The following is a 9,456-nucleotide window of genomic DNA, read 5'->3' as shown; positions in this document are numbered from 1 at the left end:
ATAAATATTTAGTATAACCAATCTTTGATCAAAGAAATGTTGGTATTTGGTAAGGGTTAACCATATTTTTCAATAGTGATAATGATGTTTAGCTAACTGAGTCACACATTTCAATAGTTAACCATATATTTTAATACTCTAGCTTGTCTCTTTTAAAATGAGAGTGATTAAAGTCATACATTAAAGAAAATATTTAACTAGAATCATATTTTAATGCCAACAAGGTATGTTTTTTTGGATAACAAACTTGTCTTTATAAGAGTCATAAACTTATATCTTTATAATATGATGAATTCTTCAAACAAAAACAATAGCATAAGATCATGAACTAAGTTTGTGTATTTCAGTTGCAATAGTTTACTGTTATATGAAAAACACAAGTTGAATTCTTGTATGCAATTGGAGCCATATTTTGTTTTAAGAACATAAAAGAGTCGCACAATTCAGTGAAAACGCAAATAGGTTCGCAAGTACCAGTTCATGAAAATTCGTCATGAAAATCACTTAAGCAAGAACTGACAAACCAATCACTGAACTAAAATTAAAACGACAATTCGCATAAACAAGAATTCAACAAACATCATATATTTCAATTGATCGGCTCACCTTATATTATTAACATGTTTAATTCAAATGTTAAAAATGAAAAATATAATAATAATCAACTAGATATAACATCAAATGGATAGTAAAAAGATTCATCTATCTTGTCAATGATAGCCACAGTAAACTAGCAGCTTGAAACTGTACTGCATAGAGCCGAACCAATTGCGCATTCATGGAATTCTCCTTAAGTGCATTCATGGTTTGTGCAGGATGTACCCAACCAATTGCGCTCTAAATATTGTCCAACATCACAATTATCAAAGTTATGATTGTGAAATACCTCCTCCCAAAATTCCAAAACCTTTCATGAGAGCGACTAGCAATGAAGGCACCTTGAATCTTATTATAATACTCTGACATTATGGTAGCCGAAAGCGGGTAGTTTCCACCAATACCGAACCAATTGCCATGAAAGATTTTGCATTGTGCCAAAAAGAAATGACATAACCAATTAAGCAGATTATGATCTTTGTTTACAATGAATGCAAATTTAAGCATAACACATCAAAATCAGGATGTTAACTAATGAAATCAAACCCATCATATAGATCATATTAATTACATTATGCATGATCCATTACCTAGAAAATTCACAATAACTTGAAACTTTATGAAATGATTGATCATCACTTCAATGATCCGACGGATGGGACTATCATGTCAACCAACGCTGCAACACCTTCATTATTTTTTAGTTCAATTCAAGCCTTCCTTGAATACAAGTTAGCATTAATAAATCATGGTTCTGCCACTAAACACTAACTTTTTTTACTTAATGATACACTGACTTTAATTGAAGTTGATTCCATCACATATAATCAGAACAAAAAAATTTTATTTAGGAAAAATAATGTTCTGATCAGCAACAAGGACAACATTCAGTTCTAGCCACATATCAAAATGTTCCCGCGAGTACGGTTTAAGAGAATGACAGGCGGTAGTAATTTTGTATCCATATTAACATTCATTATACTACTCAGAGTGCAATGATTCAAGTATTTTTTTCAATCTCAAACTGCTAATAAGTGATAGCTTTTGCGAAAAAATAACTAATCAACTGTTCAAAACTGCTAAAATTATTCACAATGCCTGACAAAATGGTTTGAAACAATTCACAATGCCTTGGACACTCTAAAGCTACAAATGTTAAAAACTCATGAAGAAATTTGCTGATCAGAGAAGGCGGATGGAATCAAAATGGTCAGGATTAGATGCGTGGCTGACTAGCTTCAATTGCCCTCGGGTGCTAAGATAATAATTTAATTGTAAATCATAAAAACTTAACGTTAATATCATATGGCTGCAATAGTTATGATTTGGTATCCTGATTTGTTATCCAATGGCTGTTTGGAGCAATTAAAGAGGAAGGAAAAGGTATGTATGTATGTATTCCATTACTGTAGTTCACAAGTCCCACATCAAAAGTTTGTAAACAACATAGACAAACATGTACCTATAAAACAGTATTGTGCATAACATTGTTTACCACACAATCAGGGACCCATGCTTTATATTTGTGTTGTCCCATGAATTTTTGTAATATATACTAGTCATTGCACGGATGACAATGTTGGGGATTTTAAGTGAATGTCTTAATTGCATCATCACGTAGAATCTCCTTCTTTGTCTGATCGAGTAATGATGGTGTATATTAAAACCAAAATCATTATAAATAAAAACTTTTAAGTTAATTTTTCATGAAAAATGTTAAACATACTCTCTTTCTCACAATTACTTAATTTTCATTTTTGTGAGAAGTGAAGTGTTGTTAAGTGTTAGAAAGAGAACGTTCTATTATTCCTCCATCTTCGGAGACACATGAATGGATAGGACCTAAACAATTGTAACTTTTTTTTTTGTTAGCAAAGAGTTGGATTGAAGATAATTTGTTAGTTTTACATCCATCTATATAAGGTTTTTTTTTTTCAACAAATTTTCTGTAGAAAGAAAATGCATTTGCGTTTAAAATTTAAAGGGTCTTGATAACAAGTGTCCTTAGTACGGGTGGGCATGGATCGGTTAACCATATTAACCGAACCGAAGCGTTGAAATGGTTCGGAATAACCGAACCGAACCGTTTAAGGTTTGGAACTAACCGAACTGAACCAAAGTTATGGTTCGGTTAACTGTTTGCTTGCCTATTAACCGAACCAAAACCAAAATTTTGAATCGAAATGTATTTTTTTTATCTTGCTATAAAAATAGCCTACATATAATCAGTTGTATGTTTATCTTGCTTTAAAAATAGCTTACATATAAGCACTTGTATGATCACATGAATAATATGTATAGTAAAAAATGTGAGGATGGCAACTTGGGATTATATAGCTTCGGCCAAGTTTTTACTGCCTATATTTTATAGCTTAAGGGAAACATTTGATTATTCAAGTAATCTAATAACACTTCATGTTAATCAATTTCCAAACACTATTGTGGAAGCTAAAGCTCCACGCACAATCAAAGCAATGGACATTAGTTTTATCCCTCTTCTGGTGTCTAGTGCAATTCATTAAAACTGGTTAGAAAAGTGGCGAATCATGACAGTGGAGGTGCATGATGCTTTAGATTCTCCAATAGTGAATCCTCATTCTATTATTCGAACACTATCGAGTTCATACACTGTCAAGGAAGCTAAACATCAAGAACCAACTATCAAAGCAATAATTATAAAATCTATCGTTTAACTACTACACCTCAACTTTAATATTCCTACATAGTAGTGTTAAAATGTTAAATTAAACCTACACTAAAAAAACACTTAAAATGTTAAATTGATGCTTTAGGGTTCATCAATTTGGGAATATGTTCATCGAATTAGGGTTTGCAAGGTTTTTTCATTTGGTTCATTTGGTTCTCTGAAAAATAAGAGGTGTTGAGTAATTGTGTTATGTGGTTATGGTTCGGATCGGTTCGATTTGGATAACTGTGGTTATTAATGGTTCGGTTCGGTTAATTAAGTGTTATCAAAATAATGGTTCAGTTAAAAAATTTGTGAAATGATTCAGTTAATTTTGATATGGTTCAGTTCGGTTAACTGGTTCGGTTCGGTTTTTGGTTATTTTTGCCCACCCCTGGTCCTTAGGGTACTTTTTAAGGATTCAAAAATACAAAATAACTGATAAGTTTTATGTAGAAAAAATTACTTTTTAAAGTTTGAATACATTGAATATATCATTATCAAGACAAAGTTTCTTCTTTAAACTTCTAAACAAATGCCTTGAGGACACTTGTTAGCATATCCCAAATTTAAATATGGGTGTTTTTGTAAACAAATAGTTAATGTTTTTGAAATTCTATAGAGGGTTATTTATTTAGGGACAAAGTATTGATTGTAAAGAATCTTATAGTAAATCGCGGATGAACTAATATCTTTACAACCCAATTAGAGGTAACTCTTTTATTTAATATAATTCTTTGTTTTGTTAAAAAAATGACATGATTTAAATGAAGACGGTTGCACAAAAAGTGTTACACTACCTCCGTTTTTAAATATAAAATCCCCTTGAGTAAATCACAAAAATTAAACTAGTTGGTTGTGGTATTAAATTGTTAATAAACAACATCATACAAATTATAGTCACGACCTGTGATTTATTATTCACATACATATAATATCAATGATTGATTTATATGTTAATAATACTGATCACTTTACTCTCTTACTTTATGAGATGATTTAAACACTTTAGAAGAACCAGATAACTGGTCCATAGTATGAACTTTTTTTTTTGAGAGAGGTCCATAGTATGTATTTCAATTAATTTGGACCAATCACATTTTAAGATTTATTTTGTTCACTTCCAGCATTGCTACTTTCACCAAATAATTAGTTGAATACCAAAACCAGAAATTGTGCATTGAAAACTAGCTATGTTTTCAAACACTATGCAGAGGAAGAATAAGAGAATGGAAAACCTCAAAGGCTAATGGCAAGAAAACATAACTTAAACCACTATAAGATTAAAACAAACCAGTTACATGATGCATCTGAGATTAGAAATTTGTGTAAAATTTGTACACATGGGACCCATTTAAGTATCTTAAAACGGGTTCTCCATTGTGTAAAATTTTGTCTTCTGTCCTTTTTTTGCCAACCAATTTGATGACAAGTATTTTCCTAATACACGTTTTTGTTGCCAGCCTAAGGATTTGACAACATTATTTCTTAAAAAATGGTTTGAAAAAATTGGAATCAAGTGCTCAAGTATTCATAAATTTTTTTTTTGGTTACACTATTCATAAACTTCTTTATTAATAAGTTACAGACATAAAATGCACATATTCTAGAGTAATTACAATTAGTTACCTTTTAAACAAAAAAAAAAAGAATTATACGCCCGCGCATCGCGCGGGTCCGAGACTAGTTCCAATGTAGATTTGGAAAGATGTGGCTATGGACGTCATCACAAGCATGCCACTTTCACATGGCTTTATTGTCAATTTTTTAGTTATTGACAATTTCTTGAAATATGCACATTTCACGGATTTGAAGTCTTATTATACTAGCTCTCAGGTTGCGGTTGCTGAACCCTTCATGCATTCTGCGATGAAATTTCATGGTATTCCTCAAAGCATCATTGTCGATCGTGACAAGGTGTTTGCGAGTAGTTTTTGTAACAACTTTTTTAGTTAAGCGCCACAACTTTGACCATGGGCACCTCTTATCATCCTCAAACGGATGGTTAGTCAAAAGCTCGTGAAAAATATTTAGAATTATACTTATGTTGCTTGACATGGTCGGACACCAAGTCCTTGTCTCGGCTGTTATCTTGAGCCTAATATTGGTATAATACAATGTTCTAGAGTAATATTTCTATGGCACTGTTCAAGGATGCCTGCGGAAGGGACCCCACTGGTCTTAGCCGTGATGTACCAATGCCTTGAATCCCCCAAACCTGCAAGTGCAACTGTTGTTGATTGAGAGAGACCCAATTCTGCAGCAACTCAAGTTGAACCTGTCCAAAGCTCACTTCTTCATGAATAAATTTACTGATAAGAATTTTACATTGGAGAATGAATCATAGATTGGGTCTCAAGTTATTTGGGCCTTATCCTGTTGTGGTCAGGATTGGATGTGTGGCTTACTAGCTTCAATTGCGTTCGAGTGCTATGATAAAACCTTGTAAGGGTGATCATTCTATTCCCTATCTATCATTACCCCGGCTGCAGCAGAATGAACATGGACCACTGTCCGTGCCTTTACGGATTTTGCAGCATCACACAGTCCCTAGAACCGGTCGATTGATCAAGCCAGTCCTTTTGCAGTGTGATGGACTCATGAAGGCAGAGGCTACATGGGACAACTGGTTGACATTACAGGCTGATTATCCATCTCTTAACTGGGAAGGTAATGTCACGTATGCAAACGTTAACATACACAAAAAGCCAAAATATGTTATGTTGCAAGGACAGATGGCAGCAGATCCGAATGATCCGGAAAGGAGAGCAAGTAGAAGGCCAAGAGTGTAGATGCATATGAGATAGCTTGTTAATGATTGGTTTATCTCGCTCTCCAGCCGTCTAATAATGGCTTCGCCTCTGATTGTGATGCTAACCTCTTCAACATTACAGACATTCCACTAACTTCTCATATGCTGACCTCTGCAAATCCGGCACTGCTGATGCTAACCTCTGCAACATTACAGACAGGAACAATTTATAGGACTGATATTAATAATTATTAATACTAAGTTGGATTCTTCAAACAAAAAATAAATAACATAAGAGGAACTAAGTTTGTGTATTTCAGTTGCAACAAGGAATTGAAGCAAATGTGATAGTTTACTGCTATATGAAAAACATAAGTTGAATTCTTGTATGCAATTGCAGCCATAGTTTGTTTTCAGAAGTCCCACATCGAAAGTGGGTAGACAACATAAACATACATGTACCTATAAAATAGGAGTGTATACCATTGTTTAACTCACATTCTTGGACACGTGAATTTTAGTGGTATATAGTCATTGTTCCCTGACATGGTTGGTGATTCTAAATCGATCCATTGTTTAATACCTTGATTTATTGTCATTTAGAATGACCTTCAATGTTATGGGAATAATGATGACATATATTAAAACCAACTTAAAAAAATAGAAATATTTGCATGATGTATTTTTTTTTATGCAATATTTGCATGATGTATATATTTATGAAAAATGTGAAATGTTAAGCATACTCTTTTTAATTGAGTACCATAGTAGTCAATCTTGGATAGTGGTACATAGCGGCTGACCTCAAAAGTGGGATAACGTATAGCAGTATGATAAATAGCAGTCACCGATATTTGATTATTTTATGAACAAATTACATGAATAATGGTATAAAGAATAAAAAAACTTATATATTTCTAAAAAAATAAAAACTATATTTAATATAAAATTAAATATAACATCCAAATCTCATGAGAAATTCATAAAATAAAACACCAAAAAACAAAAAGATATAGGAACAAATAAAGAAAGTCATAAAAACAAGAGAGACCATAAAACAAAATAAAACAGAGGAATTGAAAAAAAAACGGAGAAACCATACAACATAGTCAATTTGGTTTTAAGAATCCCCAAAATGTCCTAAGATCAATTTAGAAATTTGGAAACCAAACAAAATGTTTTAAAAATATGGTCAATTTGAAAATTTTCAACTAAGATCAAATAGCGGCTGAAGCGGCTACTATCCGCTCCACTCTGTCGCGCCGCTATAGCAGTTGTAGCAGCCACTATCTTATTCGGCACCCCTACGACGATTAGCATAGCGGTTCGTCGCCACTATTGATTACTATGTTAAGTGCTTTTTTTTTTGAAATGACAAATATTATTCACGATGGAAAATGCAAGATGCATCAAAACCGCGGATAGATCAATAGAGTTACAAAGACCTGAGTACTAATGGGTTATGTCTTCAAATTATTTATTTATGTTTTTTTTAATGAAAGTATCTCTATTAAGGATATAGATGTCAAATTGTCTGTCCGGTCTGGTGGGCCAGCTTATATAAATGGCTTAAATGCACTTTTCCTCCGATATTTTAAAACGTTACGATTTTGGTCGCCTGTTAAAAAAATGGATATTTAAACCTCCTAACTTTAGCCCCTCTTGCAAACATGGCCTCATCCCTCCTCCATCTTCGTCACCTCCCCCACCAAATGTCTAAGAATCCACCACAACCCTTTCCATCACTGCCACCTCCATATGTTTATCAATCTCCTCCTCCACCATCACCCTCACCACCTTCACCATATGTTTCTAAGTGTCTTCCACCTCCATCCCATTCACCTCCTCCTCCATATGACTACAAGTCAACACCACCACCATCCCCATCTCCACCACCTCCATATGTTTATAAGTCCCCCACACCACCACGTTCTTCTCCACCACCATATGTTCATAAGTTGCCAACACATTCCACTTTCTCAGTATCAAGTATTCCATTCACTGTAACTGGTGAGTTCTTCAAATCCGGCTCTGATGATGCTACTCCTGCATGACAACAATACAATGTTTCTTTTAAAATGAGAAACACATTACAGTAATAATTTAACTTGAATCTTATCTTATTACTTACTTTTAATATTTTATAAAATTGAATTGGAAGGACTGATATTAATTATTATTATTATTATTATTATTATTATTATTATTATTATTATTATTATTATTATTATTATTATTATTATTATCATTATTATTATTATCATCATCATCATCAAAGGTATTTTTGTTTTTAGATAACAAACTAACAAGGTCTTTACAAGAGTCGTAAACTTATATATTTATCGTAAGTTGAATTCTTCAAAACATAGAAACATAAGTTGAACTAAGTTTGTATATTTCAGTTGCACGAAGGAGAAGAATAGTGCCAGCTACACTCTTTGTTCAAAGTGAAAGATTAATTAGCATATGGATATTTCTTAAGCCAGGTCTAATACTTAGATAACTATTTAATGAAAATGGCCATCGTAAAAATGGGGGAAAAGTTCAAAATCTATTTTCTGTTTTATAAAAAAACTAGATTAAAATTAAAAACTCCGATATGAAACTTATGATTTCTCAATAAAAACTATTTCTTTTATCATTTAATAAAAACTTGAACGCTAATATCATATGACTGGCTGCAATAGTTATGATTTGTTATCCAATGACTGTTTGGAGTGATTAAAGAGGAAGGAAGAGGCATGTATGTATTCCATTATTATTATTGTGATAGTTCAGAAGTTGTCCCAAATTCTATAAAAGAGGGGTGTGTACCAAATTCCATAACACATTTGGGGACCCATGTTTTATAGGTGAGTTGTCCCATGAATTCTATTGTTAGAGATTCTATGTGAATACATTCATTAATGTCTTGATATTAATGTCTTGATATTCATTAGTAGAGTCATATTTCATTTATCTTAAATGCTTCTTTTGTTTTGTGCCCTTGACTTTTGGGTGGATTAATTTCTCCTTGCAATTTTAGTCTTCTATTCTTCTGTCCTTTTTTTTCCAATCAATTTGATGACAAATATTTTCCTAATACATGTTTTAGTTGTGAATAAGAAAATAACAATTACTTATGATAAGAATAGAATAGAGGTTAACGAGATCCCTCTTCAAATATCCATTTCAATGAGGTGAAAACTCATATGAGAGTGTCCTTCATGGTCGTTTCGTCTTCAATATGAGGTTGGGACTTGGAGTGATGTCGGGACTTGGAGTGATGTCGATAACACCGTTTCCGAACTTCTGAGGCCACATCCGCATACAAACTCTGCCTTGCATATTGAGCAAATCTTGGTCCCAAAACATTCAATAAAACAGACTTATGATCATTGTTGTTAAAATCCCGACTTAAATCCTACAATTCAGGATTTTG

The sequence above is a fragment of the Medicago sativa genome, chromosome 1 (genome assembly GCF_051527215.1).
Source record: "Medicago sativa cultivar Bolivia chromosome 1, Bolivia_mono, whole genome shotgun sequence".
Lineage (NCBI taxonomy): Eukaryota > Viridiplantae > Streptophyta > Magnoliopsida > Fabales > Fabaceae > Medicago > Medicago sativa.
The sequence above is the reverse complement of the archived record's forward strand: the minus strand, read 5'-3'. Positions refer to the sequence as shown.